Below are 23,767 nucleotides of genomic sequence, written 5' to 3' on the forward strand. Positions count from 1 at the left end.
GAGAGAGAGAGAGATAGTGAGTGACCATCAGGCAGAACAGGAGGAAACTCAACGTGGAAAATGGGCAAGTTCAGGCGTGACACACACCTTATTTGCATTCCCAGGCATATAGTTGTGTAATTACCTCTCGTTACGGTAAGAGTCCATTTGAACAGATGTATGCATACCTGTCCACATGTGCCAACACAGCACACTTAATCACAAACTGTAGGCATACCAGAACACAGAGACACACACCCCCTTCACTAGAGTCCATTGGCCTGGCTTGACACACAGACACCCAAAGCCCTCAATAACCCTTAGCTGTAACCCCTCTTTAATGGAGAAGTGTTGCTTACAGGTATGGGAAACAATGTTATGAATAGGTGAGTCAGAGTATGGTTAAGGTATCAGTTAGTGTAGGTCTTGTTGTGTGTGTGTGTGTGTGTGTGTGTGTGTGTGTGTGTGTGTGTGTGTGTGTGTGTGTGTGTGTGTGTGTGTGTGTGTGTGTGTGTGTGTGTGTGTGTGTGTGTGTGTGTGTGTGTGTGTGTGTGTGTGTGTGTGTGTGTGTGTGTGTTTGGGGCCTCCTTACACACACTGACACACAGAAGAGCCCACACTGGATATGTGAGAACCTCACTCCCTCCACTCTGGGGCACTTCATCACCTGTCAGTCTCACTCACCTGCAGGGAGCGCAGGGAGGGGAAGGGTTAACCCCGGGTTCTCATCATCATCATTCCTCTGCTCAGTGTCTCATACTAACCTTAGGACACATACATTGTGTCCAGACCCTGCTCTGATTCAAACCCTGCTCTGATTCAAACCCTGCTCTGATTCAAACCCTTCTCTGATTCAAACCCTGCTCTTAATTCCAGCCCTCCTTTCAGTGTTGTGCATAATGTTGCTGTGACGTCTCTATGCATCAGCTAATGCGCGTCAGGGAGCACAGGGCTGTGTGTGCGTGTGTGTGCATGTGTGAGTGTCAAGCCCTAACACACACTCTCCACGGGGCTAGGTTCTCATGTCCATGTTTCACAGAAGACAGGTTCTAAATAATGGAATATGGCTGAGGAGCCAGAGAACGAGAGGAGGTGGAATAAACAGAGTAGGAGAACCCATGATGCTGTCACTGCTGACATCCCCTTCTCACTGTACTGTACATACAGAGATACATAGATGTGGGACAAGGGGTGAGGAGGTTAGAGGTTGTGCTATTTGAGAAGTGAATCATTTTGTGGTGTTCTGCATCATGGTTATGAATAAGCTCTTATTTGAGGTGAAATATACACTCTTGTCTCAAAGAGATGGAGGTAGACAGCGTAAATAATTGGTGACATCTGATTTGGGTCTCAGGTGCTGACCTGTCGCCTGTGTGTCTGTGGTCGATGTGTGTGTGCGTGTGTGTATATGTATGTGGACACCTGCTCGTCAAACATTTCATTCCAAAATCATGGGCATTAATAAGGTGTTGTTCCCCCCTTTGCTGCTATAACAGACTCCACTCTTCAGGGAAGGCTTTCCACTAGTTGTTGGAACATTACTGCGGGGACTTGCTTCCATTCAGACACAAGAGCATTGGTGAGGTCAGGCACTGATGTTGGGAGGTTAGGCTTGGATCGCAGTCGGCGTTCCAATTCATCCCAAAGGTGTTCGATGGGGTTGTGGTCAGTGCCCTGTGCAGACCAGTCAAGTTCTTCCACACTGATCTCGACAAACCATTTCTGTATGGACCTTGCTTTGTGAAATGTCAGGAAAGGGCCTTCCCCAAACTGTTTGTAGAATTGTCTACAATGTTTGTCTATGGAGATTGCATAAGCTGTGCGCTTTACAATTTTTTACACCTGTCAGCAACGGGTGTAGCTGAAATAGCCAAATCCACTAGTTTGAAGGGGTTTCCACATACTTTTGTTGTGTGTGTGTGTGTGTGTGTGTGTGTGTGTGTGTGTGTGTGTGTGTGTGTGTGTGTGTGTGTGTGTGTGTGTGTGTGTGTGTGTGTGTGTGTGTGTGTGTGTGTGTGTGTGTGTGCATGTGTGTGTGTGTTTTCTGTATTGGGCCTTTATTTGTCGGGGTTTGCATGTTTTTTTAAAAGTATGAATGGAAGTCTGTGATATAGATGATATGATGTATGTGTCTGTCAACACAGTGTTTAAACTATTGAGTGTCTAATCTCCAAAGCATTTATTCAGAGATGTCTAAGACAGCTAACTCTAACCCTAGAGGCCCCTCTGCAAGCAATTCACTCAAGAGTGACTTCGAAATTTGACATCTATCCATGTCCTGAGGCTGTCGGGAAATGCATTCAAAACCAGTCACTAGGGGCAACAGTGCTATTACCATCAAGTAGGCTTGAGTTTTGCTAGTGGGTTTGTTAACGGAGGTGGTGGATGGGTTTAATCCAATGACTCTGGATCAATCCCAGTGGTGGACACTTGTTTATAGTTTTTTCTTTTTTTACACTTACCTTACCATTTGGAATGAGTACATAAATACAATGTTTTAACCCTATCCAAAACCTTAACCCTTCGAAATTTGACATTTGGAGCAACTTCGAAATGTGATGTTTGGCGAAACGGAACAATGCTGAGCAGGAGGAGTCAACCCAGAAACACTTCCAAAACACTTTGACATTTGACGTTTGGAGCAACTTTGAAATTTGATGTCTAATTCTGCAGTGAGACTGTGAGAAAGTGTTACCCTCTGTACAACTCAATACATGCCACACGCACACTGCCACCTGAGCAGAGATAGAGGCCTGTCATCCAGCTCTATTGGACCTGTCAGGGAGGCCCAGCCCTGTGGCAGTAGATCTGAGTGTAAGGGGGGCAGCTGGAAGCATAGCAGGGATTTACAGGGCCAGTAATACGGGGGCACTCTGGACACACAACCCCAGCATGAGGCTCATATACAACCAGGCTGAGGGGAAGCTGATGGGAGGTTAAGGGGCCAGAAAGGGCTGGGGAGGGAGAACAAAGGGCAGTGTGATGCATTTTTATGGAGGTGGGCATAAAGGAGGCATTCTGCAGACAGACAGACAGACAGGGGGTGAGGCAGATTGGGGGGGGTTGTTCACTCAGGAGGACTTTAGACAATTAAATGAATTCCAGCCTCCATACTTCTGGAACTTCCATGAAAGCTTTCACACACGTTAGGCATTCTGGAGGGTAGGGTAAGTCTGTGCCACTCTCTGTCTCTGTCTCTGTCTCTCTCTGCTTCCCTCAGTTTTACTGTGGAATCAGTGTTGTCACTGCACCCATTAGCTACTGGTCTCTCTGTCTCTCTCTGTGTGTGTGTATGTGTCTGTCTCTGTGACACCTGATACCCTCTAATCCTGTCTCTCTGAACAGCCTGCTGGTTTAACCGCTCTTGCTGTTTCTCTCCAAGCTGTCAGACTGTAGTGTGTGTGTGTGTGTGTGTGTGTGTGTGTGTGTGTGTGTGTGTGTGTGTGTGTGTGTGTGTGTGTGTGTGTGTGTGTGTGTGTGTGTGTGTGTGTGTGTGTGTGTGTGTGTGTGTGTGTGTGTGTGTGTGTGTGTGTGTCTTTCAGAAATGAGTACACTGTCACAGTGGTAGTCCCACACACAGTCTCATTACATTACCAGTTGCTAAGTATTCACACTAATCACCTTTATTTATTTTATTTCACCTTTATTTAACCAGGTAGGCAAGTTGAGAACAAGTTCTCATTTACAATTTTGACCTGGCCAAGATAAAGCAAAGCAGTTCGACACATACAACAACACAGACTTACACATGGAGTAAAACAAACAGACAGTCAATAATACATTAGAAACAAGTCTATATACGATGTGAGCAAATGAGGTGAGATAAGGGAGGTAAAAGGCAAAAAAAGGCCACGGTGGCAAAGTAAATACAATATAGCAAGTAAAACACTGGAATGGTAGATTTGCAGTAGAAGAATGTGCAAAGTAGAAGTAAAAAGAATTGGGTGCAAAGGAGCAAAATAAATAAATAAATAAAATAAATACAGTAGGGAAAAAGGTAGTTGTTTGGGCTTAATTATAGATGGGCTATGTACAGGTGCAGTAATCTGTGAGCTGCTCTGACAGCTGGTGCTTAAAGCTAGTGGGGGAGATAAGTGTTTCCAGTTTCAGAGATTTTTGTAGTTCGTTCCAGTCATTGGCAGCAGAGAACTGGAAGGGTAGACGGCCAAAGGAAGAATTGGTTTTGGGAGTGACCAGAGAGATATACCTGCTGAAGCGTGTGCTACAGGTGGGTGCTGCTATGGTGACCAGCGAGCTGAGGTAAGGGGGGACTTTACCTAGCAGGGTCTTGTAAATGACCTGGAGCCAGTGGGTTTGGTGACGAGTATGAAGTGAGGGCCAGCCAATGGGAGCGTACAGGTCGCAGTGGTGGGTAGTATATGGGGCTTTGGTGACAAAACAGATGGCACTTTGATAGACTGCATCCAATTTGTTGAGTAGGGTATTGGAGGGTATTTTGTAAATGACATCGCCGAAGTCGAAGATTGGTAGGATGGTCAGTTTTACAAGGGTATGTTTGGCAGCATGAGTGAAGGATGCTTTGTTGCCAAATAGGAAGCCAATTCTAGATTTAACTTTGGTTTGGAGATGTTTGATGTGGGTCTGGAAGGAGAGTTTTCAGTCTAACCAGACACCTAGGTATTTGTAGTTGTCCACGTATTCTAAGTCAGAGCCGTCCAGAGTAGTGATGTTGGACGGGCGGGCAGGTGCAGGCAGCGATCGGTTGAAGAGCATGCATTTAGTTTTACTTGTATTTAAGAGCAATTGGAGGCCACGGAAGGAGAGTTGTATGGCATTGAAGCTTGCCTGGAGGGTTGTTAACACGGTGTCCAAAGAAGGGCCAGAATTATACAGAATGGTGTCGTCTGCATCGAGGTGGATCAGAGACTCACCAGCAGCAAGAGCGACATCATTGATGTATACAGAGAAGAGAGTCGGTCCAAGAATTGAACCCTGTGGCACCCCCATAGAGACTGCCAGAGGACCGGACAACAGACCCTCCGATTTCATACACTGAACTCTATCAGAGAAGTAGTTGGTGAACCAGGCGAGGCAATAATTTGAGAAACCAAGGCTGTCGAGTCTGCCGATGAGGATGTGGTGAAAGCCTTGGCCAGATCAATGAATACGGCTGCACAGTAATGTTTCTTATCTATGGCGGTTAAGATGTCGTTTAGGACCTTGAACGTGGCTGAGGTGCACCCATGACCAGCTCTGAAATCAGATTGCATAGCAGAGAGGGTATGGTGAGATTCGAAATGGTCGGTAATCTGTTTGTTGACTTGGCTTTCGAAGACCTTAGAAAGGCAGGGTAGGATAGATATAGGTCTGTAGCAGATTGGGTCAAGAGTGTCCCCCCCTTTGAAGAGGGGGATGACCGCAGCTGCTTTCCAATCTTTGGGAATCTCAGAAGACATGACAGAGAGGTTGAACAGGCTAGTAATTGGGGTGGCAACAATTTTGGGAGATAATTTTAGAAAGAAAGGGTCCAGATTGTCTAGCCCGGCTGATTTGTAGGGGTCCAGATTTTGCAGCTCTTTCAGAACATCAGCTGACTGGATTTGGGAGAAGGAGAAATGGAGAAGGCTTGGGCGAGTTGCTGTGGGGGGTGCAGTGCTGTTGACCGGGGTAGGGGTAGCCAGGTGGAAAGCATGGCCAGCCGTAGAAAAATGCTTATTGAAATTCTCAATTATAGTGGATTTATCAGTGGTGACCGTGTTTCCTATCTTCAGTGCAGTGGGCAGCTGGGAGGAGGTGTTCTTATTCTCCATGGACTTTACAGTATCCCAGAACTTTTTTCAGTTAGTGTTGCAGGAAGAAAATTTCTGCTTGAAAAAGCTAGCCTTGGCTTTTCTAACTGCCTGTGTATATTGGTTTCTAGCTTCTCTGAAAAGCTGCATATCATGGGGGCTGTTCAATGCTAATGCAGAACGCCATAGGATGTTTTTGTGTTGGTTAACGTCAGTCAGGTCTGGGGAGAACCAAGGGCTATATCTGTTCCTGGTTCCAAATTTATTGAATGGGGCATGCTTATTTATTAAGATGGTTAGGAAGGCATTTAAAAAAATATCCAGGCATTCTCCACTGACAGGATGAGATCAATATCCTTCCAGGATACCCCGGCCAGGACAATTAGAAAGGCCCGGCTCGCTGAAGTGTTTCAGGGAGCATTTGACAGTGATGAGTGGAGGTCGTTTGACCGCTGACCCATTACGGATGCAGGCAATGAGGCAGTGATCGCTGAGATCTTGGTTGAAGACAGCAGAGGTGTATTTAGAGGGCAAGTTGGTTAGGATGATATCTATGAGGGTGCCCGTGTTTACGGCTTTGGGGAGGTACCTGGTAGGTTCATTGATAATTTGTGTGAGATTGAGGGCATCAAGCTTAGATTGTAGGATGGCTGGGGTGTTAAGAATGTCCCAGTTTAGGTTGCCTAGCAGCACGAGCTCTGAAGATAGATGGGGGGCAATCAGTTCACATATGGTGTCCAGAGCACAGCTGGGGGAAGAGGTTGGTCTATAGCAGGCGGCAACGGTGAGAGACTTGTTTTTAGAGAGGTGGATTTTTAAAAGTAGAAGTTCAAATTGTTTGGGTACAGACCTGGATAGTAGGACAGAACTCTGCAGGCTATATTTGCAGTAGATTGCAACACTGCCCCCTTTGGCAGTTCCATCTTGTCTGAAGATGATATAGTTAGGGATGAAAATGTCAGAATATTTGGTGGTCTTCCTAAGTCAGGATTCAGACACAGCTAGAACATCCGGGTTGGCAGCGTGTGTGAAAGCAGTGAATAAAACAAACTTAGGGAGGAGGCTTCAAATGTTAACATGCATGAAACCAAGGCTATTACGGTTACAGAAGAAAGCGCCTGGGGACTAGGAGTGGAGCTAGGCACTGCAGGGCCTGGATTCACCTCTACATCACCAGAGGAAAAGAGGAGGAGTAGGATAAGGGTACGGCTAAAAGCAATGAGAATTGGTCGTCTAAGACGTCTGGAACAGAGTAAAAGGGGGTTTCTGAGGGCGATGAAATAGCTTCAAGGTATAATGTACAGCCAAAGGTATGGTAGGATGTGAATACAGTGGAGGTAAACCTAGGTATTGAGTGATGATGAGAGAGATATTGAAACCAGGAGATGTCATCGCATGTGTGGGTGGTGGAACTAATAGGCTGGATAAGGTATAGTGAGCAGGACTAGAGGCTCTACAGTGAAATAAGCCAATAAACACTAACCAGAACAGCAATGGACAATATTGACATTAAGGAGAGGCATGCTTAGTCTAGTGATCCAAAGGGTCCAGTGAGTAGTGAGGTTGGTTGGGGTCACGACGATTCAGACAGCTAGCCGGGCCATCGGTAGCAAGCCATAGGATGGAGGTCTGTTTTTAGCCACCTCGTGCGTTTCCGTTGGTAGGATTAGTGGGGTTCCGTGTGGTAGAGGGGATCAATCCAATTCGCAAAAAAATAAATAGATAAAGTTATAGAGGCCCAAGAAAAAAGAAAGAAATTGTTAGATAGATCTATTCAGATAGCAGCCGATAAGACTGAGATTAGCGGGCCGCAGATGGGCGTTCAGGTAACGTCGCGACGGAGGAGCTAGCCGGATAACTCCCTCGGGTAGATAACGCCGGTAGTCCAGTTGTGAAGGCCCGGTGGGGCTCCGCGTTGGCAGTAAAACGGGTCCGGATAGGTGATTGTAGACCAGGAGTGGCTGATGGAACTCTTCAGCTGGCTAGCTCCGGAATAATTGATGTTTGGTCCGGGATCGACGTAAGCCGATAGTCACACGGATAGCAGCTAGCTAGCTGCGAGATCCAGGTATAAATGTCCAGAGCTTGCGGTTGAAATCCCGGGACATGGAGAGAAAATTAGGTCCGGTATGTTCCGGTCCGAGCCGCGCCGTACAAAACTGGCGCTAGATTTTCGAGCTAAAGGATAGCTGATGACCACAAACCGTGGTTAGCGGAATACTAACGATTAGCCAGTAAAGAAGCTAACTAGCTTCTGGCTAGCTTCTGACTAGCTTCTGATTAGCTTCTGGTTAGCTTCAGGCTAGCTTCTGGTTAGCTTCTGGTTAGCTTCTGGCTAGCTTCTGGCTAGCTGTAGCATAGGTAGGGGGTTTAGGTAGCATATATTTAGCATAGGTAGGGGGTCAATGATCCCTTCTGATGAAATAGACTACGGTGACTTTACCTTTACCACATGTTCTTTACTACACTCTATAGTGGTGGTAAACCTTTATGTTATTTACTACACACTCTTAGAGAAGATCTCATGTCAAGATATCATGCCACTATACAATCTGGTTTCCGAGCTGGTCATGGGTGCACCTCAGCCACGCTAAAGGTCCTAAACGATATCATAACCGCCATAGATACAAGACAAGGCTTTCGACTCTGTCAATCACCGCATTCTTATTGGCAGATTCAATAGCCTTGGTTTCTCAAATGACTGCCTCGCCTGGATCACTAACTGCTTCTCAGATAGAGTTCAGTGTGTCAAATCGAGGGCCTGTTGTCTGGATCTCTGGCAGTCTCTATGGGGGTGCCACAGGGTTCAATTCTCAGGCAGACACTTTTCTCTGTATATATCAATGATGTCGCTCTTGCTGCTGGTGATTCTCTGATCCACCTCTATGCAGACGACACCATTCTGGATACATCGGGCCCTTCCTTGGACACTGTGTTAACAAACCTCCAAATGAGCTTCAATGCCATACACCACTCCTTCCGTGGCCTCCAACTGCTCTTAAATGCTAGTAAAACTTGTTGCTGCCCGCACCTGCCCGCCCGCCTATCATCACGACGGTTCTGACTACAAATACAACTACAAATACCTAGGTATCTGGCTAGACTGTAAACTCTCCCTCCAGACTCACATTAAGCATCTCCAATCCAAAATTAAATCTCTACCACTCTTCTGTTACCCATCTCCCCCATTCCCACCTCCCCTCCTCCGTTACCCCTCTCCTCTACTCCCCCTCCAACCCTCCTGTTACCCCCCACTCCTGCTCTGTTACCCCTCTCCTCCCCTCCATCCCTGCTCCGCTACCCCTCTCTCTCACTCCCCCCTCCACCCATCCTCCATTACCCTCCATCCTGCTCTGTTACTACTCTCACCTCTCCCTGGGTCTACTCTCAGTTATCAGCAGCTCCATTGGATCTTCATGGGAAACACCGTCATAGACTCCATGGGACAGGGTCTCCCACAACCCACTCCTCCATAAACACTAACTGTGTGTGTATGCTGTTTGTTCTGTGTAACATATGTAGGAATATAAATATGTATTGTCTGTGTGTGACTGTGATTCCACTCCTCATACACGGGGACATAATTAACCGGATGAATTGAAATGTTTAATTACAAGTCAAAAAGTCAATTAGTGTGGCACAGATAAGTAATTGCCCAATTAGCTCCAATGTGTGTTGGTTCAGTATGAGCACATTCACTCTTTACTGTTTTAATTAGGGAGGGGGACTGAGAGCGCTACACCACTGTCCCCCTGTCCTACTCCCACTCCCCTGCTTCCACTCCTCCTGTCTGTCTGTCTGTCTGTCTGTCTGTCTGTCTGTCTGTCTGTCTGTCTGTCTGTCTGTCTGTCTGTCTGTCTGTCACACCAGACTCTACTGGCTCTGGTGTGTGTGCATATGTGTCTGTGTAATACGTGTGTGTGTGCCACAGAAGGTTGGTGGTACCTTAATTGGGGAGAACGGGCTCTTGGTAATGGCTGGAGCGGAATCAGTGGAATGGTATCAAACCTATGGTTTCCAGGTGTTTGATGCCATTCCATTCACTCCTGACAGCCATTATTTTAATTTAATTTATACATTTTTATTAGGATCCCCATTAGCTAACGCCGTAATGTTAGCTGATAGAGGCATAACATCGTAACGTTAGCTAATAGAGACATAACGCTGTAACTTTAACTAATAGAGGCATAACGCCGTAACATTAACTAATAGTGGCATAATGTTGTAACGTTAGCTAATAGAGGCATAATGTTGTAAGGTTAGCTAATAGAGGCATAATGTTGTAACATTAGCTAATAGAGGCATAAAGTTGTAACGTTAGCTAATAGAGGCATAACGCTGTAACTTTAACTAATAGAGGCATAACGCCGTAACATTAACTAATAGAGGCATAATGTTGTAAAGTTAGCTAATAGAGGCATAATGTTGTAATGTTAGCTAATAGAGGCATAAAGTTGTAACGTTAGCTAATAGAGGCATAACGCTGTAACGTTAGCTAATAGAGGCATAATGTTGTAACGTTAGCTAATAGAGGCATAAAGTTGTAACATTAGCTAATAGAGGCATAACATTGTAACGTTAGCTAATAGAGGCATAATGTTGTAAAGTTAGCTAATAGAGGCATAATGTTGTAACGTTAGCTAATAGAGGCATAACACCGTAACGTTAGCTAATAGAGGCATAATGTTGTAACGTTAGCTAATAGAGGCATAACACCGTAACGTTAGCTAATAGAGGCATACTGTTGTAACGTTAGCTAATAGAGGCATAATGTTGTAAAGTTAGCTAATAGAGGCATAATGTTGTAATGTTAGCTAATAGAGGCATAACACCGTAACGTTAGCTAATATAGGCATAACGTTGTAACGTTAGCTAATAGAGGCATAAAGTTGTAACGTTAGCTAATAGAGGCATAATGTTGTAAAGTTAGCTAATAGAGGCATACTGTTGTAACGTTAGCTAATAGAGGCATAACGTTGTAACGTTAGCTAATAGAGGCATAACGTTGTAACGTTAGCTAATAGAGGCATAACGTTGTAACGTTAGCTAATAGTCATAACGCTGTAAAGTTAGCTAATAGAGGCATACTGTTGTAACGTTAGCTAATAGAGGCATAACGTTGTAACGTTAGCTAATAGAGGCATAACGTTGTAACGTTAGCTAATAGTCATAACGCTGTAAAGTTAGCTAATAGAGGCATACTGTTGTAACGTTAGCTAATAGAGGCATAATGTTGAAAGTTAGCTAATAGAGGCATACTGTTGTAACGTTAGCTAATAGAGGCATAATGTTGTAACGTTAGCTAATAGAGGCATACTGTTGTAACGTTAGCTAATAGAGGCATAATGTTGAAAGTTAGCTAATAGAGGCATACTGTTGTAACGTTAGCTAATAGAGGCATAATGTTGTAACATTAGCTAATAGAGGCATAACGTTGTAACGTTAGCTAATAGAGGCATAATGTTTTAACGTTAGCTAATAGAGGCATAACGTTGTAATGTTAGCTAATAGAGGCATAATGTTGTAACGTTAGCTAATAGAGGCATAACGTTGTAATGTTAGCTAATAGAGGCATAATGTTGTAACCTTAGCTAATAGAGGCATAACGTTGTAACGTTAGCTAATAGAGGCATAATGTTGTAAGGTTAGCTAATAGAGGCATAACGTTGTAATGTTAGCTGATAGAGGCATACTGTTGTAACGTAAGCTAATAGAGGCATAACGTTGTAACGTTAGCTAATAGAGGCATAATGTTGTAACGTTAGCTAATAGAGGCATAACATCGTAACGTTAGCTAATAGAGGCATAACACCGTAATGTTAACTAATAGAGGCATAACACCGTAATGTTAACTAATAGAGGCATAACACCGTAATGTTAACTAATAGAGGCATAACATCGTAACTTGAGCTAATCTTCCTGGGGTCCAACACCAATTAATAAGACATTACAAACAATTACAAATTAAGACTTTACAAACATTTAACAAGGAGACAATACAAACAATTAAAATACCTGACAGGAAACACATTTAACATTCAGTTGATGCTTTGTATTTCCTGTCCAGTCATATGGTCTATCACATTAGATGTTCTTGTATATTTATTTTGAAGGTGGATTTACTTTTTGCCTGAGAAATATAGATTAGTAGAGAGCCCCATTCTGCTATGGCTCTACATAAAACTGTAGATTTATGGCGATTTGTCCTTGGCTTGGGTTGTCTTCGCTACCCTGAATTTGCCTATCTGTGTCACGCCCTGGTCGAAGTATTTTGTGTTTTTCTTTATGTATTTGGTCAGGCCAGGGTGTGACATGGGTTTTTGTATGTGGTGTGTAGCTTAGTGGGATTGTAGCTTAGTGGGGTTTTCTAGGAGAGTCTATGGCTGTCTGAAGTGGTTCTCAATCAGAGGCAGGTGTTTATCGTTATCTCTGATTGGGAGCCATATTTAGGCAGCCATATTCATTGGTTGTATTGTGGGTGATTGTCCTGAGTGTCTTGATGTCCTTGGTTGATGTTAGTTGACACATGTATAGGATGTTTTCGGTTTTCGTTTATTGTTTTGTAGTGTTCGTGTTTAGTCGTGTTTACGTTTGTTTAAATAAACATGGATCGCAATCGACACGCTGCAGTTTGGTCCGACTCTCCTTCACCATTAGAAAACCGTGACAATCTGGTTCAAATCCATCCTCCCCTCAGCAGCCTCCAGTGCTGTGTGCATGTGATTCTCTCCATTCTATATTTTCCAAACCTGGAGAAGGAGAGAAACGTAACTTCTGGTTTTGTCCTCAGAGAGTAACTGTCTTTCTGAGTCATTAATGTGGAGAGCATCGTTGTCTCTGAACTCCATAGAGCCTCCATAGTTTCTCTAAACGCCATGTTCTCTGATGACACTCTGGTGTGGTGTAGGATTAGAGAGCTGGGGGGGGTATGTGGAGGTAAAGGCATGTATTGGGGGTTTAGGTGGCGAGCGGTAGGCCTGGCAAAGGGGCCTTAAAGGTTTGATACTCCATTGGACTTCTCTTCCAGCACACTGCAGGATGCAGCAGGGTGTTGAGTTTGCCGGTTTACCAGTGACCACAGCACCCTGCTGTTCAGTTTCACAATGGTGGTTGAACAGCGGAACGCAAACACACCTCTTCAGGGGAACCTTGAGGGTACAACGAGGGGCGGTCTGACCAGACCAGGACCTCTTACAGTAAAGTTGGGGTTGTTCCAGTCATTGCTCACCATAGTCATAGGTAGAGTGCTTGTATGTGTGGGTATGTGTAAACGGTCCAGTGTGTTGGTGTGTGTAAGCCCAACTTTTCCTCTGTTCCACGTCAGTGCCACTTCACCATAGATTTATTGAGGACCAAACATACAGCTCTCCCATTGTCTTGAACTGAGGCCTTCATTAAATGTGACTGGCTATTGGCAAGTATCTCCTTTATCTTGACTCAATGCACGGACCGACTGGCCGGTGTTGGCCTCAAGGAAAAATATGTGGCGGTTTGTTAGAAATGCCAGGGATGATATTTGGTCCCAGTCTGCCCCTGTCTCAATGGATTGCACAGGTGTTTGTGAGAGGAGAGAGAAGAGAGGAGAAAATACACAATTTGTGAGCAGAGCTATTCCTCTTTCCTATGCTTATTCCTTTGGGCCATCTTTCTATCTCTCTTTCTCTTTCCCTCCCTGTATCTGTCCATATTTCTCTGTGTGTATTCCTCTATGGATATTCCATATGAGGTTGTCTGTCTGTATGGTCCTTCTGTAGCACAGTTGGTAGAGCATGGTGCTTGTAACGCCAGGGTAGTGGGTTCGACCCGGGACCACCCATACGTAGAATGTATGCACACATGACTGTAAGTCGCTTTGGATAAAAGCGTCTGCTAAATGGCATATATATGTATGCCTGTCTGTCTGGTAATGGACTCCAGTCCCCTCTCCCACAGAGGCTCTTCTGACTCCTCTCTTTCCCAATGAGTCTGTCCTACATGTGTTTCAACACCATTATGTGATGTAATTTACTCTGCTTTAGACGGTGTGCTGTCTGCTGCATCTGCCTTACACCAGCAGTGTCACGAATCTCGTTTCCTGAGTCTGTTTTTTGCCCGTGTTCTGTCCTGGAGTGTTTTTTCCGGCGTCCTGGAACGCACCCTGTCTGGTTGCCGGGAAATGTAGCCAGTTGGGAGTTCTGATTACCCGCACCTGTATCCCATCAGCTATCTGCACACCTGGTCCTGATCATCATCTCTCCTCTTCATAAGCCCGGACCTGACATCCATTCCCTGCCGGATCGTTAGCCATGAACAGTATGTTGTGCCATAGTATCAGCCTCAAGTTGGATAGAATTTGTTTTGTTGTTTTTTACGTATTGCTTGCCTTAAACTTACCTCCGTTTGTTCTGTCTTCAGTTACTCACCCGGATCATTTACCCCATTCCCGCCTGGTCGTCGGAGGATTCCGCTACCCCATTGGATCCACCTATTTACTCCCATCAACTCACCACCGCTGCCCGCTACGCCACCTGGATATATCTACCCATTCACATTCACTTGTAAATAAATACTCACCTTCTTCCTATTCTCCTTGTCCTGGTCTGCTTCTGGGTTTGATTTTGAAAGAACGTGACAGAACGATCCGGCCAAGGATGAACCCAGCGGACCTGGACTCCGTTTGCCATGCCATTACCCAGCAGGGGAAGACATTGGGACAACACAAGACGGCGCTACAGGAGATAGCCGGTTCAATCCAGAACTTATCTGCTAGCTTGACACAAATCCAGGATCAGCTCAGTTTGCCGGCGATTCATTCACCACCTGTTTCACCCATCTCACCTGCCGTGTCTGGTGCGGTTTCCTTCCGTGAACCCAAGGTACCGAAGCCTGATAAATATGAAGGGGATTTGGGAAGATGCCGTTCGTTTCTTATGCAGTGTGGGTTAGTGTTTGATCTGCAGCCCTATTCTTATGCCACTGACAAGGCTAGGATAGCCTTTGTTATTGAACTGCTGCGTGGAAGAGCTCTGGAATGGGCTTCAGCCGTTTGGGAACGGCAGGAGACCTGCATGGCTTCATACCAGGAGTTCACGGGAGAGATGAGAAAGCTTTTTGACCATCCAGTTCGAGGTAAGGACGAAGCTAAACGTTTGTTCACTCTTCGCCAAGGAGCTTGCAGTGTGGCAGACTTTATGATCGAGTTCAGGACATTGTCTGTGGAGAGTGGTTGGAATGAGGAGTCACTACAAGCGGCTTTTTACCAGGGGTTGTCGGAGCAACTCAAGGACGAGCTGATATCCTATCCAGAGCCTAGTGACCTAGACAGCTTGGTCACTTTATCTATTCGAGTAGATGATAGAGTCCGAGAGAGAAGGAGGGAGAAGCAGTGGGGCCCATCCAATCAATCAGCAACTCGGTTACCATTCGGTTCAGGAAGTGAACCAGAACGTATTGATCATTATTCCCCACACGGGATTGGTGGAGGGGTCTTGCCACCAGATCCTGAACCAATGCAAGTGGGGCGACACGGGCTAACTAAGGAGGAGCGCCAACGTAGACGTGAGACCAACAGCTGTCTCTACTGTGGTAGCTCGGGACATTACATCTCCGCTTGTCCACAGCGCCCGTTAAACTGCCCGGATCGCTAGTTTTGGAAGGAATTTTAGCGAACCAGTTTCAACCTCTCAAAGATCCTGTCAGACCCCGTTTTCCTGCGACCCTTATGAATAAGGATCAGAGCTTAGAGATTAACGCTTTTATCGATTCAGGTGCCGATGGCAGCTTTATTGATGCCGACTTGGTGGAACAGCTGGGGCTTTCCAAGGAGCAATTGCCGGAAGCCATTGAAGCAACCACTCTGAACGGCAGTAGTCTGGCACGGATCACTATGAGGACTGAACCGGTTAAGATGTTGTTGTCGGGGAATCATTCAGAGTTTATCTCCTTCTTCATTCTGTCCTCGCCCCATGTTCCTCTGGTTCTTGGTTACCCCTGGCTGAAGGAACACAATCCCTCGTTTGATTGGGTGACGGGTAAGGTAACTAGTTGGAGCATTGATTGTCATGCTAACTGCCTTAGGACTGCCTGTTCTCCTGCCGTTTCCAGTCAGGTCAGTGACTCTGTTCCTCCTGATTTGTCCCTGGTTCCAGAAACATATCACGAGTTGGGTGAAGTATTCAGTAAACAGAAGGCTCTGTCCCTTCCTCCCCACCGACCTTATGACTGTGCGATTAATCTGTTTCCTGGAGCTGCCTTTCCCAAGGGACGGTTATACAGTATCTCTCGACCTGAACGTGAGGCCTTGGAGACCTACATCAAGGAGTCTCTAGCTGCAGGTCTCATTCGGCCCTCGTCATCACCTCTGGGAGCAGGATTTTTTTTTGTGAGCAAGAAGGATGGCTCTCTTCGACCTTGTATTGATTATCGGGGTTTGAATGATATTACGGTCAAGAACAAGTATCCCCTGCCCTTGATGAGCTCGGCTTTCGATTCTTTACAGGGTGCTACGGTTTTTACGAAGCTTGATTTACGTAATGCTTATCATTTGGCTCGGATCAAAGAGGGGGACGAGTGGTTGACTGGGTTCAATACTCCGATGGGACATTTGGAGTACCATGTGATGCCGTTTGGACTGACCAACGCTCCTGCTGTGTTCCAAAGTATGGTGAATGACGTTCTGAGAGATATGATTGGTATTTTTGTGTTCATTTACCTGGATGATATCCTCATCTTCTCGAATGAGCTTTCTAGCCACGTTCAGCATGTCAAGCAGGTCCTGCAGCGGTTATTGGAGAACCGTCTGTTCGTGAAGGCTGAGAAGTGTGATTTTCACGCCCACACAACGTCCTTCCTCGGGTACATAATCTCCAGGGGAGAGATCAAGATGGACCAAGAGAAGGTTCGGGCGGTTCGGGATTGGGTCCAGCCCGGTACGAGATTGCAGCTCCAGAGATTCCTGGGGTTTGCAAATTTTTATCGGAGGTTTATCCGTGATTACAGCCGGGTGGCCGCCCCTTTAACTGTACTGACGTCTTGCACCAGAAAGTTATGTTGGTCTCCTGAGGCAGACCGAGCATTTCTAGATTTGAAGAGCCATGTATAAGTGTATGGCCAGATGAGTTCTCCATGTTAGACACAAGATAGAGAGGTGCCCTGTCATTGAGAACCATTACCAATCTCATGCTGAGTTATGCAGCGCTGTGGTTCTCCTGTCAAAAGGGAAGCCAGCAATGCTCACTGTGGGTGGCTCCACAGAGCTAACCCAGAACATACAAGTCGGAGGTTTACATACACTTAGGTTGGAGTCATTAAAACTAATTTTCAACCACTCCACAAATTTCTTGTTAACAAGCTATAGTTTTTGCAAGTCAGTGAGGACATCTACTTTGTGCATGACACAAAAATGATACCTGAAGGAAACAGGTACAAAAGTATCTATATCCACAATAAAACAAGTCCTATATTGACATAACCTGAAAGGCCGCTCAGCAAGGAAGAAGCCACTGCTCCCGGTTTGTAACTGCACATGGGGACAAAGATCGTACGTTTTGGAGAAATGTCCTCTGGTCTGATGAAACAAAAATAGAACTGTTTGGCCATAATGACCATCGTTATGTTTGGAGGAAAAAGGGGGAGGCTTGCAAGCCGAACAACACCATCCCAACCGTGAAGCTCAGGGGTGGCAGCATCATGTTGTGGGGGTGCTTTGCTGCAGGAGGGACTGGTGCACTTCACAAAATAGATGGCATCATGAGGTAGGAAAATTATGTGGATATATTGAAGCAACATCTCAAGACATCAGTCAGGAAGTTAAAGTTTGGTCGCAAATGAGTCTTCCAAATGGACAATGACCCCCAAGTGTACCTCCAAAGTTGTGGCACAATGGCTTAAGGACAACAAAGTCAAGGTATTGGAGTGGCCATCACAACGCCCTGACCTCAATCCTATAGACAATTTGTGGGCAGAACTGAAAAAGCGTGTGCGAGCAAGGAGGCCTACAAACCTGACTCAGTTACACCATCTCTGTCAGGAGGAATGGGCCAAAATTCACCCAACTTATTGTGGGAAGCTTGTGGAAGGCCACACGAAACATTTGACCCAAGTGAAACAATTTCAAGGCAATGCTACCAAATACTAATTGAGTGTATGTAAACCTCTGACCTACTGGGAATGTGATGAAAGAAATAAAAGCTGAAATATATCATTCTCTCTACCATTATTCTGACATTTCACATTCTTAAAATTAAGTAGAGATCCTAACTGACCTAAGACAGGGATTTTTTTTACTATGATTACATGTCAGGAATGTTTAAAAACGGAGTTTAAATGTATTTGGCTAAGGTGTATGTAAACTTCCGACTTCAACTGTATCTACAGCGCTCGCTCAACATTCCCCCGGCCAGTCTTAGTGTTATGTGTCCTGTGCATCCAGTCATATTTTATGGCTAAATAGTGGCTTTATTAGCCTGGAGTCAGAGTCGTGTGCTCTAGGGTTACAGGCATTTACAATGGAAAATAAAACGCTCCTTTCTTGTTTTTCTTTCCATAAGTATTTTTATGTTTGGGTGTGTTGTATTTATAAACCTCTGTTACCCTTTTGGCACAGCTCATGGTGCAGATCATTCAGAAGAGAAAAAGAAAGGGAAGAATGGTGTGAGTAAAAGAGAGAGAGAGAGAGAGCCTTGGAGGGAGGGAAAAATAGATGGATAGAGAGAGAATGAAAGAGAAAGAAAAACAGAGAGTCAGAATGGGAGAATCCCACAAATGGACAGCAGCTGTGTGTCTGAGTGAGTGACACATCGGCCAGTTGTGGGCGATATTAAAGAGACGGAAGCTCTCCTCTTCCATACATAGTCACTGTATGACAGTAGCAATCCTAGTCAGCTGTGGAATAGCACTTCACGGCTTCAAGCTGGGTTCTTTATAGGTGTAGTGGAATGTAAAGACCTGTCCCATCACACAGTATTTGATGGCTTGATACACTGCATTGGCTGAGGTAAGGTTGTCTTGATAAGTGACAGGTAGATCAGGAATGTTCTAGAATGTTCTCTGAATGTTTTCTGGATGCTCAGGAGGTTCAACTTAACAGTCTCTCTCTCTCTCTCTCTCTCTCTCTCTCTCTCTCTCTCTCTCTCTCTCTCTCCTTACTCTTACATCAGTTTCTTGCTGTTAGCGTCCCAAAGTTTGAACAGCTTTGTTTTTCCCTCTGACATATTGGAGCGGAGCAGAGATAGAGAGGAGAGGAGAGGAGGTGAGGCTGGGCGGGGTCAGGAGCAGATGCAGAGGGATTGGCCTTGTGGATGGAACGAACACTCTTTTACTGAGAACACTCCTCTAAACTAGCCTCTGTCCTTGGCAGGAAACCTGCAACCTCAAAGAGGGAGGGAAGGAGGGAGAGAGAGAAAATGGGAGGGAGTGAGAGACAGAAAATTGGGTAAACAGAAAGAGAAGGTGGTAAAGAGAGATTAGAATAACAATTTGATAGTATTTCTGTAAAAGCTAATGCTCCATGAGCAGACTCTATATGTGTTATTTGTGTGCTGTATGTAACTGGACGTGTTTGGTTAAAGTTCAGCTGTTTTTTCAGGCTATACTTCAGCTTGGCATCAGATGAAAAAAGCGCTGTGTGTCTCTACAAGTCTATATGAGTTCCAGATATCCTTCCAGTTTTTATTGTCTTGGTTTTGTGCGTGTTCTCTTTGATGTTGGGCTATGTAAATGACAACTATTGATACTCTGATATAAGGTGATTTCCCATGGCAGTGTGTACATGTGGCAGTGTGTAGATGTGGCAGTGTGTACGTGTGACAGTGTGTACGTGTGGCAGTGTGTAGATGTGGCAGTGTGTACATGTGGCAGTGGGGCAGTGTGTAGATGTGGCAGTGTGTAGATGTGGCAGTGTGTACATGTGGCAGTGTGTAGATGTGGCAGTGTGTACGTGTGACAGTGTGTACGTGTGGCAGTGTGTAGATGTGGCAGTGTGTAGATGTGGCAGTGTGTACGTGTGGCAGTGTGTAGATGTGGCAGTGTGTACATGTGGCAGTGTGTAGATGTGGCAGTGTGTACATGTGGCAGTGTGTAGATGTGGCAGTGTGTAGATGTGGCAGTGTGTACATGTGGCAGTGTGTAGATGTGGCAGTGTATACATGTGGCAGTGTGTAGATGTGGCAGTGTGTAGATGTGGCAGTGTACATGTGGCAGTGTGTAGATGTGGCAGTGTGTAGATGTGGCAGTGTGTAGATGTGGCAGTGTGTAGATGTGGCAGTGTATACATGTGGCAGTGTGTACATGTGGCAGTGTGTAGATATTATTATTATTATATAGTGTGTAGATGTGGCAGTGTGTAGATGTGGCAGTGTGTAGATGTGGCAGTGTGTAGATGTGGCAGTGTGTAGATGTGGCAGTGTGTAGATGTGGCAGTGTGTAGATGTGGCAGTGTGTAGATGTGGCAGTGTGTAGATGTGGCAGTGTGTAGATGTGGCAGTGTGTAGATGTGGCAGTGTGTAGATGTGGCAGTGTGTAGATGTGGCAGTGTGTACGTGTGGCAGTGTGTACGTGTGGCAGTGTGTAGATGTGGCAGTGTGTAGATGTGGCAGTGTGTAGATGTGGCAGTGTGTAGATGTGGCAGTGTGTACATGTGGCAGTGTGTAGATGTGGCAGTGTGTACATGTGGCAGTGTGTAGATGTGGCAGTGTGTAGATGTGGCAGTGTGTAGATGTGGCAGTGTGTACATGTGGCAGTGTGTACGTGTGGCAGTGTGTAGATGTGGCAGTGTGTAGATGTGGCAGTGTGTAGATGTGGCAGTGTGTAGATGTGGCAGTGTGTACGTGTGGCAGTGTGTACGTGTGGCAGTGTGTAGATGTGGCAGTGTGTAGATGTGGCAGTGTGTAGATGTGGCAGTGTGTACGTGTGGCAGTGTGTACATGTGGCAGTGTGTAGATGTGGCAGTGTGTAGATGTGGCAGTGTGTACGTGTGGCAGTGTGTACATGTGGCAGTGTGTAGATGTGGCAGTGTGTAGATGTGGCAGTGTGTAGATGTGGCAGTGTGTACATGTGGCAGTGTGTAGATGTGGCAGTGTGTAGATGTGGCAGTGTGTAGATGTGGCAGTGTATACATGTGGCAGTGTGTAGATGTGGCAGTGTGTAGATGTGGCAGTGTGTACGTGTGGCAGTGTGTAGATGTGGCAGTGTGTAGATGTGTTGATGTGGCAGTGTGTAGATGTGGCAGTGTATTGATGTGGCAGTGTGTTGATGTGTCAGTGTGTAGATGTGTCAGTGTGTTGATGTGGCAGTGTGTATATGTGGCAGTGTATTGATGTGGCAGTGTGTTGATGTGTCAGTGTGTACGTGTGGCAGTGTGTAGATGTGGCAGTGTGTAGATGTGGCAGTGTATTGATGTGGCAGTGTGTTGATGTGTCAGTGTGTAGATGTGTCAGTGTGTTGATGTGGCAGTGTGTATATGTGGCAGTGTATTGATGTGGCAGTGTGTTGATGTGTCAGTGTGTACGTGTGGCAGTGTGTAGATGTGGCAGTGTGTAGATGTGGCAGTGTGTAGATGTGTCAGTGTGTTGATGTGGCAGTGTGTTGATGTGTCAGTGTATTGATGTGGCAGTGTGTTGATGTGTCAGTGTGTACGTGTGGCAGTGTGTAGATGTGTCAGTGTGTTGATGTGGCAGTGTGTTGATGTGTCAGTGTATTGATGTGGCAGTGTGTAGATGTGGCAGTGTGTAGATGTGGCAGTGTGTTGATGTGTCAGTGTATTGATGTGGCAGTGTGTAGATGTGGCAGTGTGTACGGGTGGCAGTGTGTACGTGTGGCAGTGTGTAGATGTGTCAGTGTGTTGATGTGGCAGTGTGTTGATGTGGCAGTGTGTTGATGTGTCAGTGTATTGATGTGGCAGTGTGTAGATGTGGCAGTGTGTAGATGTGGCAGTGTATTGATGTGGCAGTGTGTAGATGTGGCAGTGTGTAGATGTGGCAGTGTATTGATGTGGCAGTGTGTACGTGTGGCAGTGTGTAGATGTGGCAGTGTATTGATGTGGCAGTGTGTAGGTGTGGCAGTGTGTAGATGTGGCAGTGTGTAGATGTGGCAGTGTGTTGATGTGGCAGTGTATTGATGTGGCAGTGTGTAGATGTGGCAGTGTGTAGATGTGGCAGTGTATTGATGTGGCAGTGTGTAGATGTGGCAGTGTGTAGATGTGGCAGTGTGTAGATGTGGCAGTGTATTGATGTGGCAGTGTATTGATGTGGCAGTGTGTAGATGTGGCAGTGTGTAGATGTGGCAGTGTGTAGATGTGGCAGTGTGTAGATGTGGCAGTGTATTGATGTGGCAGTGTGTAGATGTGGCAGTGTGTAGATGTGGCAGTGTATTGATGTGGCAGTGTGTAGATGTGGCAGTGTGTTGATGTGGCAGTGTGTTGATGTGGCAGTGTATTGATGTGGCAGTGTGTAGATGTGGCAGTGTATTGATGTGGCAGTGTGTAGATGTGGCAGTGTGTAGATGTGGCAGTGTATTGATGTGGCAGTGTGTAGATGTGGCAGTGTATTGATGTGGCAGTGTGTAGATGTGGCAGTGTGTAGATGTGGCAGTGTGTAGATGTGGCAGTGTGTAGATGTGGCAGTGTGTAGATGTGGCAGTGTATTGATGTGGCAGTGTATTGATGTGGCAGTGTGTAGATGTGGCAGTGTATTGATGTGGCAGTGTGTAGATGTGGCAGTGTATTGATGTGGCAGTGTGTACGTGTGGCAGTGTATTGATGTGGCAGTGTGTAGATGTGGCAGTGTGTAGATGTGGCAGTGTGTAGATGTGGCAGTGTGTAGATGTGGCAGTGTGTAGATGTGGCAGTGTATTGATGTGGCAGTGTGTAGGTGTGGCAGTGTATTGATGTGGCAGTGTGTAGATGTGGCAGTGTGTAGATGTGGCAGTGTATTGATGTGGCAGTGTGTTGATGTGGCAGTGTATTGATGTGGCAGTGTGTAGATGTGGCAGTGTGTAGATGTGGCAGTGTATTGATGTGGCAGTGTGTAGGTGTGGCAGTGTGTAGATGTGGCAGTGTATTGATGTGGCAGTGTGTAGATGTGGCAGTGTATTGATGTGGCAGTGTGTTGATGTGGCAGTGTATTGATGTGGCAGTGTGTAGATGTGGCAGTGTGTAGATGTGGCAGTGTATTGATGTGGCAGTGTGTACGTGTGGCAGTGTGTAGATGTGGCAGTGTATTGATGTGGCAGTGTGTACGTGTGGCAGTGTGTAGATGTGGCAGTGTATTGATGTGGCAGTGTGTACGTGTGGCAGTGTGTAGATGTGGCAGTGTATTGATGTGGCAGTGTGTACGTGTGGCAGTGTGTAGATGTGGCAGTGTATTGATGTGGCAGTGTGTTGATGTGGCAGTGTATTGATGTGGCAGTGTGTAGATGTGGCAGTGTATTGATGTGGCAGTGTGTAGATGTGGCAGTGTGTAGATGTGGCAGTGTATTGATGTGGCAGTGTGTACGTGTGGCAGTGTGTAGATGTGGCAGTGTATTGATGTGGCAGTGTGTACGTGTGGCAGTGTGTAGATGTGGCAGTGTATTGATGTGGCAGTGTGTACGTGTGGCAGTGTGTAGATGTGGCAGTGTATTGATGTGGCAGTGTGTAGGTGTGGCAGTGTGTAGATGTGGCAGTGTATTGATGTGGCAGTGTGTAGATGTGGCAGTGTATTGATGTGGCAGTGTGTAGATGTGGCAGTGTGTAGATGTGGCAGTGTGTAGATGTGGCAGTGTATTGATGTGGCAGTGTGTACGTGTGGCAGTGTATTGATGTGGCAGTGTGTAGATGTGGCAGTGTATTGATGTGGCAGTGTGTAGATGTGGCAGTGTATTGATGTGGCAGTGTGTAGATGTGGCAGTGTATTGATGTGGCAGTGTGTACGTGTGGCAGTGTATTGATGTGGCAGTGTGTAGATGTGGCAGTGTATTGATGTGGCAGTGTGTAGATGTGGCAGTGTGTAGATGTGGCAGTGTATTGATGTGGCAGTGTATTGATGTGGCAGTGTGTAGGTGTGGCAGTGTATTGATGTGGCAGT

General features: G+C 45.9%; 1 protein-coding gene across 3 annotated transcripts in view; it reads left to right on the forward strand.

The window, feature by feature from the left end:
• The window catches only part of LOC118359703 (semaphorin-3B-like), a 128,401-nt gene that overhangs the window by 54,064 nt on the left and 50,570 nt on the right, over positions 1–23,767 (forward strand). The window contains exon 1 of one of the 3 annotated variants that reach the window (XM_052482071.1): positions 18,567–18,702. The exons of 1 other annotated variant lie outside the window; for it this stretch is intronic. The gene's annotated coding sequence lies outside the window, so the exon portion shown is untranslated. Of the gene's footprint in view, positions 1–18,566; positions 18,703–19,066; positions 19,141–23,767 lie in introns of those variants that run through there. One more of the 3 variants, XM_052482073.1, reaches the window with a different exon arrangement.

The sequence above is a fragment of the Oncorhynchus keta genome, chromosome 27 (assembly GCF_023373465.1).
Source record: "Oncorhynchus keta strain PuntledgeMale-10-30-2019 chromosome 27, Oket_V2, whole genome shotgun sequence".
Classification (NCBI taxonomy): domain Eukaryota; kingdom Metazoa; phylum Chordata; class Actinopteri; order Salmoniformes; family Salmonidae; genus Oncorhynchus; species Oncorhynchus keta.